The sequence below is a fragment of the Octopus sinensis genome, linkage group LG2, assembly GCF_006345805.1.
Source record: "Octopus sinensis linkage group LG2, ASM634580v1, whole genome shotgun sequence".
NCBI lineage: Eukaryota > Metazoa > Mollusca > Cephalopoda > Octopoda > Octopodidae > Octopus > Octopus sinensis.
This window is the reverse complement of record NC_042998.1, coordinates 43,461,615-43,474,114: the sequence shown is the minus strand read 5'-3', so window position 1 is coordinate 43,474,114 and position 12,500 is coordinate 43,461,615. Positions and strand designations below refer to the sequence as shown.

At 38.9% G+C, this 12,500-nt stretch overlaps 1 long non-coding RNA gene across 1 annotated transcript in view; it reads left to right on the top strand.

The window, feature by feature from the left end:
* LOC118762264 overlaps positions 1-9,201 on the top strand; it is a 15,920-nt gene extending 6,719 nt beyond the window's left edge. The window contains exon 3 of the long non-coding RNA XR_004998018.1: positions 9,190-9,201. This is a non-coding gene — a long non-coding RNA (uncharacterized LOC118762264). The remainder of the gene's footprint in view (positions 1-9,189) is intronic.
* The last annotated feature ends 3,299 nt before the right edge of the window (positions 9,202-12,500 follow it).

The window sequence follows — 12,500 nt, the reverse complement described above, 5'->3', positions numbered from 1 at the left end:
AATTAATGTGTACCGTGCAAGTGTACTGACATCACTCCTTTACTCATGTGAGACATGGACCCTTTACAAACGCTATGTAAGGGACCTTGAACGCTTTCATCAGAGATGTTTTAAAAACATTCTGAATGTTGGCTGGACCTTAAAAATTCCAGATACACAGGTCCTGAAGACAGCTGATATCTTGAGTATTGAGGCGATGGTGCACAAGCACCGGTTACGTTGGACTTGACACCTTATTAGAATGAAGGATTGCAGGATCCCTAAGCAGAGGCTACATGGGGAACTTGTGAATGGAAAGAGACCTCGACAGAAACCAAGGCTACGATTTAAGGACTGTGTCAAGTCCTCATTAAAGGCTTGTGATATGCAGGAGACTGACTGGGAGAACAATACCTGTCATCGCCACTGCTGGAGGAGCAGATTAAGGAGAAGGTCGACACTTTTGAGAGAGCACGTATTCAGCATGAAGAACACACACACGCACACACACACACACACACACACATACACACGCACACATATACATACAGACATATATACATGCATACATAAAACACAGGTTTCAGAGATGACTCGAGTGAGAGGCATTGATAAATCGCTCCTACGGCGAAATACAGTATCGCTTTCGCAATGTGATCACTTGTAAGGGCAAATATACGTCTTTAAAAAGATTATTCCCGGACGAAACCGCTTTCTCTGACGTTTAAACAACACACATACGTTAAATAGGTGTTACTGATATTTACTTTATAGAACTGCTTCTAACGCATAATCTGAAGATGTGTGTGTGTGTGTCTTCAGTTGAAAATAAAGTTCCCCTGTTACTCAAGTTTCACGCAGTACGGGGCGCGAAAACTATCATAATCATTATAATTTCATTATATAGAATAAACCAGTACATCAAGTGCGAAGTACTCTCTTTTCCACATGTTCTCATGCCATAACACACACACACACGCACACACACACACACACACACACACACACACACATATCTTCAGGGCTAGCAAAATTATGAAACACAATTGAATAAATGGGAAATCAGCTGATGGAAAGATCACAGCGTAAGCAAAGTGAAATAGGTGTAGAATTCGCTCATATAAGAAAATATAATATTTAGTCATGTAACTGTATTTGTGTTATAAAGTATGTTACACATATTGTATGGCTTGTATATCAATAAATAATATTTATCAAAATAATTATCATTTCACATGCGATCTTTCTTCTAGACATCTCTTTTAGAAAGACATCTGTTTTCTAGCCTCGTATTTATTTCTAAAACATTGTAAAAATCTCATCACTACACAAAATTGCACAGCTTTATTTACCCTAAATTGTTTTATTATATCTAAGGAGATAGAGACACTTCGCAGAACCCCTGCAAAGTAAGTATTCAACACCTACACAATAATATAATTTGTGTAGATAGTAAGCGACCTTTTCAAGATTGGTCTTCGTGATCTTTGAGAAAAAGCATCTTCGTCTGCAATTATCTCAATCTGTTAAAATAGTTCTTCGCAGTCTCATGTCATCTTGACCGATAGGAACAATAATTTTAAACGAACACTAAACATTGCAGAAGACACGAACGTCAGCTAACAATCGGTCTGTTGAGTGTTCAGTTAAGAATAAGAGGTATTTAGATTGCATGAATATAAAATAGCTAATAATAAACCTTAAAAAAAAAACAGAAATGGCAAAATACCAGCAAAGAAAATAATAAAAGAAATCGATATTTCGCTTATAGCAGCTTTGTCTGCCCAAATTAAACCAACTTTCCCAGAAACATGTTTAGCGTCGAAATTTCGTATTCGCTTATATTGTCGAAATTACAGAGATATCTAAACAACACCTGATGTACAGAGCTATTACTATTTTTTCTGCGATCCATTTGTCTGCTTTTAGTGGATACACACACACATACACACGTACACATACACATGAACAAAGGCACACGCGCGCGCGCGCGCGCACACACACACACACGTATATAAAAAAACATTTCTTGACACGTTGAATTTCGAAGCAGATAAATACTAGAAATAACAGCGTGCATGTAAATATTGGGTTAAAAAAATTTTTGGGGATTGAAAGGGTTGAAGGTTGTCTATGGGACTCGAACCCACATTTTCTGTAAATAGGACAGGCGTTCTACCATTTGTACCAAACCCTTCAAAGTTTTACACACACGCACGCACACACAAGTGATCACACAAACACACATACGTATACACACGCACACATACACATATTCTAAAAGAATTTGAGGAGTTTAGTTCAATGGGGATCTAAACGAATAGGTACGTTGTGTAAGTGCTATAATTGGTCAACCTTTAGGTTCCAAGTTCACTGCTGAGGCTGGAACTAGGGAGCCGTAGTAGGCTTCCAAATTAGCAGGTATATATTAGAGGAACCAGGATAGCAAAACCAAGGTAGGATGAGTATCTCAAGTCATTTAGTATACTTAATTAGAGTAAGGTGAAATTGAGGTAATCGAATAGTTAATTAATTAATTAATTATTGGATGTCATACAACTGTTTCTGAGATATTCCAAGTGATAGGTTAGCATCTCCACACGCTGGGTATGCTGGGCTGTGTGGTAAGTAGCTTTCTTACCAACCACATGGTTCCGGGTTCAGTCCCACTGCGTGGCACATGGGGCAAGGGTCTTCTACTATAGCCTCGGGCCGACCAAAGCCTTATGAGTGGATTTGGTAAACGGAAACTGAAAGAAACCCGTCGTGTATATATATATATATATATGTGTGTGTGTGTGTGTGCGTGTGTGTGTGTGTGTGTATGTATGTACATGTTTGTCCTCCAATTCCGCTTGACAACCGCTGCTGGTGTATTTACGTCCCCGTCACTTAGCAGTTCGGCCTGAGAGGCCGATAGAATAAGTCCTAGGCTTACAATGGATAAGTCCTGGGGTTGTTTGCTCGACTACAGGTGGTGCTCCAGCATGGCCGCTGTCAAATGACTGAAAAAAAAGAAAAAGAAGAGGAATTTTTTAATATATCTTTTTGATAAATAATTTGTTTATAGAGTTGATTTTAAATTATATTTGTCTGTTAAATGTGGATATACGAGGTGAATTAAGTGTTCAGAACGTTATGAGACTTTCTGCCACTGATCATTTATATATTTCCGGAGTACGACATTCATCGATTCCATTGTCCGGCCGGAAGAGAGCTGTGAGCGCTAGACAACACTCTAGGTGCATTGCACTTAGTTTCGTCTTTCTTTCAATCAGGACTGGAACTCCATCAATGAGACGAACTGCGGAAAGACTAGCCTCACCGACGGAACCCACACACTCCTGAAGTAAACTGGCCTCCCTGGATCTGTCGGTGCAAAATGACTACCAGTCATGCTGCCGTTCATGTCCAGGATTATCACCTACAGTCCGGGTCCAAAAAGTTGCCCGTACATGGGGATCTAAAGATAGACGAAAAGAACTGCTAATCCGCTGACCAATCTTGACAGACTTCGAGATGAGCCTGTCTCATAGTTGTCGAAAATTGACGCTAAAGCATGCTGTTAAGAAATTCTTGTCTCGCTGATGGTGGCCGCATTTATATCGAGCGACCTATCTTCGGGCGAAAGTTCTTAAAAGCCCTTCTGAAAGTCTTTTTTTCTATAGCCTTTTTTAAATCCCTGCATTAGCTGGGAATTTTTCTTTATTTTTTTTCTAAAAATCAGATGTTTATATTAATATTCTGTCCCTCGGGGTTTTGAGGATAGAATCTTCAAATTCTTTCTTTGTCTCAATTCTATTTTTATTTTCATCTAAGTTAGTTAGTTAGTTAATTTTTGGCTCAAAAGCAAATAGCAAGGCCATGTAGGGGGACATGGAGTTAAGTACAGGGTGGTGTTCATGTAAAGAGTTCATGTAAAGTGTTCCATCTACTCAATGTTCCTATTGATCACAACAGTGAAGTTCATGAATACATTTAGTGTACTGTTTAAAATGCTTTGTTATTTTAGCAGATTCCGTTCTGGTGGCCGTAGAGTCTGTGTTTTCCTGTTGTCGTCGTTTTTCTTGTTGAGGATAATGTCGTTGTTGTTGTTGAGGATGAGTATGTTGCTATTTCTGTTGTTGATGGAGTGGTTCTGAAGTGGGATGTAATTGTGTTTTTTGTGCATCTCTTTGTTGTTTTCTCGGATTGGTACTCTGTATCCTCTTTCCTGTTCCATTTTTGGAGACTTTGCCACTTTTCAGTCCGTTCTTCCTTCTCCAAGTCATTACTCAAGGAATTGGTTAGATATGCTGAAGTCTGGTCGAAAGATGTCCTTGAGTCGCTGTTGTTGTTGGTTTGGGAAAAGGGATTTGGAGAAAAGCTTGTTCTTCTGTGGGAACAAGGAATACACCTTTCAGTTGTCGAGGTCTTTGTGTACTCGTAGGTATCCGCAACTGTTTATGCTGTTGTTGTAGATGTGCTTGTGGAATTGGCAACAATGGTGATTTCGATTTCTTTAAATGAGGGTAGAAAGCGTTTTGTTGGGTTGTACTTCCAGAGGGATAACATTTTGCTTTTCTGTCCTCAATCACTACTTTTATGGGCTCCACGCCATCCATGTAAATTATGTTAGGGATCTTATAGAAGTTTTCTAATGTGACCAGCATTTCCACTTAAACTCTGGCAACCGACCAGTTTTCATTCAGGATAGATTTCAACCAGTATCATCCCGAAATACTGGATGTTAATTTCCAGAGGCACATTCGAAAATATAATCTTATTCACTCGTCTCCCCCGATAAGACGGGAAGAAGATATGTTCATCTGAGGAGTAAGTGTACTAAGCCAGCCTTTTCACAGCCACTTCAGTATGGAATATAGCTACATGGGATCCAAAATCTCTTGCTCTCCTTACTAGCCAAATCCAACCGCAAACATCTCTTAGGCATTTTTCTACCAGTGCTGCATTCAAAATTTCTATCCACCTGGTCTTCTTATCAAGACAATGATAGATCACAATTCTTTTTATGATTTGATCTTATTTGTCTCGAAATAGAACAAGGAAATTAGGTTTTATCAGGCATTTTCGGAAACTTTTCCCGAAATCACTTTCGAAAGAGTGTTCAAATCCATCTTTGTTCAATAATATTAGCGAAAGTTGTGTTGTTTGATTCCTTGTTGTTGCTGCTGCTTTTGCTGTTCGTAGTAGTGGACGTGGCTTCAATCAATTTGTTGAAATTTTCCCTTTTCTGTTTGTCTTGAAGTTTTGTTATTGTTCTTGTTGGTATTGATGTTGTGGTCGGCATCAATAATTTCTATCATCTGTTCCTTTTCATATCTGGTGTTGCTGTTGTTATTCTTGTTGTCACTGCTGCTGTTGTTGTTGTTGATGATGGTAATATCTTCAATGATTTCTTTGGTGAAACTTTCCGTTTTGTGTTTATTTTCAGCATCGTTGTTGTCGGAAGTTGCCCTCTTGTCTGTTTACAAAAGAGAAGGGGGAGCTTAAGAGCAAGCAAAAATACAGAGCACTTAACAGGAAGAATGATATTGAAAGAAAGGGCCTGAAATTGGTAACGGGGGAACTGAAACAGCACCTCATTGCTAAGAAAGAAAAGATGGTAAGATACAATAAAAAATGAAGGGATATCTGCAGAATAGGTAATTCAGAGTAGATCAGAAGAGATTCTACAAAGAAATAAATGGAGAGTGTACAGATGAAAAGCTGATACCAGAGCAAGCATTAAGAGCCAATTACATCAAATACAGAATAGACAACACATCAAAAATTGATAAGTGTAGAATTTGTGGACAAAATGATGAACCCATATGGTATATTACCAGACAATGCACGCCACTAGTCCAGAAAAAATATAAGAGACGTCATGACAACATTGCAAGGATTGTCCATTGGACACTTTGCAACAAGTATGGACTTCACAGAGCAAAAAGATGGTACGGATATAAACCCGAAGGCATAATCGAAAATTATAATGGAAAGATCCTATAGGATTTTATGATTCAGTGCGACGATGCTGGACCATCGTATGGTATGCGATAAGGAAGAAAAGTCGATAGATATGACAAGTTAGCTTGGGATGTTAAGCAGTTGTCGTCGCTGAAAAAGGTGGTAGTAGCACCAATAACTGTCGGTGCCCTAAGAACAGTGAGTAAAAATCTTGAGAAGTATATGGAACAAATAGGGACTACAATAAGAGTGGAGCACTTGCAGAAAACAGCACTGCTTGGAACCACTGGAAAACTCCGGATGGTGTAAATAAGGGGTGTTACCTAGGTTCACTGGTAGGGAACAGCACCGTAGTACATCTCCATAGTTAGAAGCTCCGCAAAGACAATAAAATAATAATGATAATAACCCTTTCTACTATAGGCACAAGGCCTATAATGATGATGATGATGATGATGATGATGATTACCCGATAACAAAACAGTACCAAAAAATTCAATAATACCAAACAAATAAAGAAACAGCATGCGCCCAGGTATATCAAAGCATAATACCGCTCGATAAAACTACCACCGCCCCACTGACGATCCTTATATGATCACAGAAGCGACGGTATACTAGGATCAGATGATCTCGATGATAGCTTTCAATGAATTCTTGGAAGCGTACGGCCGCCGACAGTACCCCACCACCGACGATGCCATAGAGGGAGCAATCTGTGAGGCTGCATTATGTGGAATCTCATATCATGTAACCACGTTTCTCCTGGGGTGGGGTGGGGTGGGGTGGGGTTCCAAACATGAACTGGCATTTCCTCATGTAGGACTTGTACCTGATGTTCTCTTGGAATGGTCTCATAGGTGCAGGTGTGGCTGTGCGATAAGTAGCTTTCTTACCAACCACATGGTCCCGGGTTCATTCCCACTGTGTTGTACCTTGGGCAAGTGTCTTCTACTATAGCCTCGGGTCGACCAAAGCCTTGTTAGTGGATTTGGTAGACGGAAACTGAAAGAAGGCCGTCGTATATATGTATATATATATATATATATGTGTGTGTGTGTGTGTGTGTGTATGCGTGTATGTCGGTGTTTGTCCCCCCAGCATCGCTTGAAAACCGATGGTCGTGTGTTTACGTCCCCGTAACTTAGTGGTTCGGCAAAAGAGACCGATTGAATAAGAACTAGACTTACAAAGAATAAGTCCAGGGGTCGATTTGCTCAACTAAAGGTGGTGCTCCAGCATGGCCGCAGTCAAAATGACTGAAACAAGTAAAAGAGTAATAGTAGACACCGTCTAGATTTGAATATATTAAGATTCACCACGATGGCGTCATCAAACTGTGGATGACATTCGATGATGAAGTTCCTGGTGCTGCTAGACGAACGCAATCTTTCTAACAGTGTATGGCCACTGAGAATGCTTCTTTCTCTTGGCCACAGATGGTCCGTCTCCATCAGAAACTTCTTCCACTTTCCCGGTTTTAACCACGGAGGATACGACTACGTTCAAGAATCCGGCAGGTGTCCGCATCGCTGTAGCTGGATGTTATAGAAAAGAGTATTTCATCTAATTTTATCTATCGTTTAAATCGGAATCTATGTTGATCATGACGATATGTCCGAAAGAGAAGTGAGACAGTCAAAATGTGACACATAAATTTGCACTTGATTTCCTTCCATTTATGGTCTGCTAGTGTGTATCAACCGATTAAATATTATAAAATGTGGAATCTGGAATGATATTACCTTCAGGTATCTTGGTTATTTCCTTGTTTTGCAGAAAAATTACTTTAAAATAACAAGAGGGCACAATTTATTTCCTGTGGAATTCAGAATTAGGTCTCTGTATATGGCTTGACAAACCCGGATCTAAAATCTAGGAAGGGAAACAGGAACGTTACGATTATCATCATTTACTCATTATACGTATATAATTAATTTTCCAATTAAGCTGATAAATATACGCAACATATTGTTATAATTAATGCTTTCTGGTATTTTACTTTGTGGCTATCTGCGATTAAATATACTATTTTCTCTAGCTTTGTTCTCTTTCCGTTTTTCTCTCATTCTCACAATCTCCCCATTTCCTCTCGTCTAAAGCCAGCTGGAGACGACGATCTCCTGGGGCTATAGAGCTACAGTAACACCCCCTACCCTATGTGGTTAGCCATATTAAGATGGCTTCTATACTTTACATTATCGAGCGATTACTGTTTACATCTCATTCTGAGATTTAATAATGCTTACATATATCCATATATATATATATAAATATACAAATATTCTATAATTATAAATGTCATTATAATCAGGGGTCAGCTAATTGCTTCACCACATGCCAAATTTAGAAATAGGAGTTAAAAATTAAAGATTAGCTGACTCCTAATTATAATTATGCTTATAATTATAGAATATTTGTATAATTTTACCTATAAAGGTTATTTTAACGTACCGATCTACTTGGTAAAATTATTAATTGATTGCTTAATTAATTAATTTGTTTAATTTTACCCTTTTATTATTAATTCGAAATTATATATATATATAAATATATATATATATAGAGAGAGAGAGAGGCAGACAGAGATAGGTAGATAGATAGACACATAGATATACACATATATACACGCACTTACACCCCACATATACATGCATATAGGCGTGTATACATACTAACATGCATTTGTGTATGATGATGATGATAATGATTAAGGAGGAGGAGGTGTAGAGATGGGAGGAAGACGAGGGGGGAGGAGGACAGTTGACTTGTCATCATATATGGCCATCTTTTGCTCTAAACTTACCGATGTAGTGCCTGTCAATCATGATCTTTCACATTAACATACAACAATATAACAGGCCCAAAGCTTCACTTCCTTGATGCCGACGCGTTTCAGCAAATGTCAATACCGTACATGGGAACGAACACAGAACTGCTACTCCTACTTACATTGCATCCTCCATGAGGTCACGAACGAACCGGACCAATGACATCGCCGCAATTTTTCATTATCGTGGGCACACATCATAACTTGACCATCCATAAAGTTAATGAACTCCCTCTCGTGTCTTCACCATCTCTCTTTTATCTTTTAACATTCCCAGTTATAGGACTTCGGCCATGCTTGGGCACTGCATGTATGTGTGTGTGTGTGTATGTGTGTTGATGTCTGTGTTTGTACCCCACTACGCTTGACAACCGGTGTTGGTGTGTTTACCTCCACGTAACTTAGCTGTTCGGCAAAAATATCGTTAGAATAAGTACTAGGCCAGTGTGGTCCTGCGTAAGTATATATATATATATAGTAGTAGTAGTAACAGAAAAAAGGAATTTCGATTATCCCTACGTTGTGAGTTGTAATGTATATAAGAAATTAAAAAAGGAAAATACGCACACTTAGATAGTTTTAATATAATTTTTAATATATCGACCGGTTTCGCTATCGCTATTCATGATATTATGTTTTACTTATTTGAATATATATTTTCTTAAGAAGAATTTTCTTCTTAAGAAAAAATATATATTCAAATAAGTAAAACATAATATCATAAATAGCGATAGCGAAACCGGTCGATATATTAAAAATTATATTAAAACTATGTAAGTGTGCGTATTTTCCTTTTTTAATTTCTGATATATATATATATATATAATATATATATAATATATATATATATATATATATATACATATATATATACATACATACATACATACATACATACATACATACATACATACATACATACATACATACATTTGTATATATATATATACATATGTATGTATACATACATATATATGTAGATAGATAGATAGATAGATAGATATGCATATGTACACAAATATATGTACAAGGCGCAGGAGTGGCTATGTGATAAGTAGCTTGTTTACCAACCACATGGTTCCGGGTTCAGTCCACACTGTGTGTGTGTGTGTATGTGTGTGTGTGTGTGTGTGTATGTATGTTGTGTTTGTGTTTGTCCCCCAAACATCACTTGACAACCGATGCTGGTGTCTTTACCTCCTCGTAACTTAGCGGTTCGGTAAAAAGAGACCGATAGAATAAGTGCTAGTCTTACAAAGATAGATAGATATGTACATATACATATCGATCTATCTATCTATCGACTAAAAGGCGGTGCTTCAGCATGGCCGCAGTCAAATGACTGACACAAATAAAAGAATAAAAGAATATGTATGTATGTGGTGTGTGTGTATGTATGCACATTGCTGATGATGCTCTTCTGGTGTCTGCTTGCCTTTAGAAGAGGAGGATTGATACGAGGAAGGAGATACGATTGATATGATGTTCTCGGCAAGGCAACTTCTGGAAAAGTGTATTGAACAAAGGATGGATTTGTTTCAAGTGCTACTTGACCTGACAGAGGCACTTGACGCATTAAACAGTTAAGCTAAACAAGGGCCACTGAAGATGATTTGGTGTGCAAATAAATTTGTGACATTTCTACTTCTATTCCATGACAACATACAGGCATGGGTGAATGTTAGTGGGAATGTGGCTGATCTTGTTGCTGTGAACAATGGTGTCAAACAAGGCGGTATTCCACTGTCAACGCTGTTTTCACTGTATTTTACAATTGTGTTTGTAATGGCTTTCAGTGAGTGTCCACATGGAATATATGTCAGGTTTCGTACTTTCGGGAAACGTTTCAACATAAAACGCCCCAATGCAAAAGACATGTCCTCATTGTTAAGAGGATTTCACTATGCAGGTACCTGTGATCTCTTTGCTCATACTCATGAAGATATGCAGCATATTCCTTCTCCAATGCTTGTTCTGTGTTAGGCCTGACGATAAGTTTTAAAACGGTCGTTGTCTTATATTAGCCTTTCACCAGGAGGGCCATACCTGGAACCAAATATCCGAGCATATGTCAGAGTCTTCAAGTTATAATTGTAGACAGGTCTATGTATTCTGGTATTAACTTTAGTACACTTTGAACTCATGACATTGAAATCTCGCTTGGAATCAGCAAAGCCAGTGATGCTTTCAGAAAGTTGGAAAAGTGCCTGTGGTCTCACAGTAGCATCTCCACTGATACTAAAATGATTATATAGCGTGTGCGGTTGTCTTCCCTTTTGTACGCTTGTGAGATCAGTGTAACCTACCGAAAGAACCTGAGACAGTTGAAGGGATACCACCAGAAGCGTCTACATTGTATATTGGGTCTGCGTTGGAAAATGTGTGGGATGTTGAGGCACTTAAAAAATTCATTGTGGAAGAACTTAGTCAATTTTTTGGCAGCAGTGACACCGATGGGTGAGTCACTCGGTGAGAAATGAGGTCTCCGAAGCAATTCATGTATGGCGAATTAAGGAATGGAAAGCGACACCTCGTAAATCTAAGCTGAGTATCAAAGACTACATAAAACATCGTTGAAGAAGGTTAACATCTCGGAAATGAACTGGAAAGAAACTGCAACTGATCGGGCAAGATGAAGGAAAGCAATTTACTATGTAAGTGAGCATTTCACAAGCTCGAAATCACGAGAAGTTGATAACGGATGCCATAAATGATGTAAACGTGATACTTCCAGAAAACGTGGGTAGCCAGAGTGAGCTAACATGCGATGAATGTGGAAATGTCTGCTTCAGTAAAACGGGGCTGAATAGTCACAAAATAAGCCACGGGCAGAGAGTTGGCTTGGATTGTGTCATACACAGCATAACAACATGTCATGAATGCGGCAAAGTTTGCCTATCAGATGGGAGCTTGAAACGACACATGAAAATGCATGATGTCCAACAAGCGGCTCCTGTTGTTGTGAGTAAGCATGTACGAAACATCTGTGCCAAAGAATGTAAGTCATTTGCCTGTCTGAAAAGCCACACCCATGCTGATCACACATGAGACTGATTCTCAAATACTTCAATCGATGGGAATACTCGAGAACGGGGAATCGGCCACAATGTAGGTATGTATATATGTACAAGGGAATGCTGAAAAGATATTGGCTTCAAAGATGTCGTAAAAAGCCTGGTTTGAGGCCCAAACTTCCAAGTTCTTTTACGAGGTTTAGAAAAACTGAAGGACCGCTGCTATAAGCGTGTGAATCTGAAAAGGGAATATGTTAAATAAAATCATGATTAAATGATCCTCCTGTATTTTCTTTTACCCAAAGCCAGTAACTTTTCAGCTGCCTATCATATGTATGTTAAACGATGTATGTGAAAAGTTGGAGGATGTGATCCCGCTCCCCGAAGAAGGCACGACAGAAGTTATTTCCTGTGTCCACTGTGGTCATGTCTGCTTCTCAAAGGCAGGCCTACTTAGCCACAAGAGTGATTGTAGAGGTAAACCCGTCTAGCAGAGAGATATCCACCATATTCTTTCACGCAACTTGTATAGCACAGTGTCTGAGTTAGACAGTTGGCTCACTCGGCATATTGTATGTCCCAACAACCAGACAGTCGAGCTGGTGCTGGAGGGTTGACCTGTAATCGGAGTGAAATGGCTTGCAGGCCTCAGAAGCCGTATAAGACGATGGAGTAGGGGGACCAAACGTGTGGTGTTTCTTGCAGTGAAATAGGTTTAGGAAGTG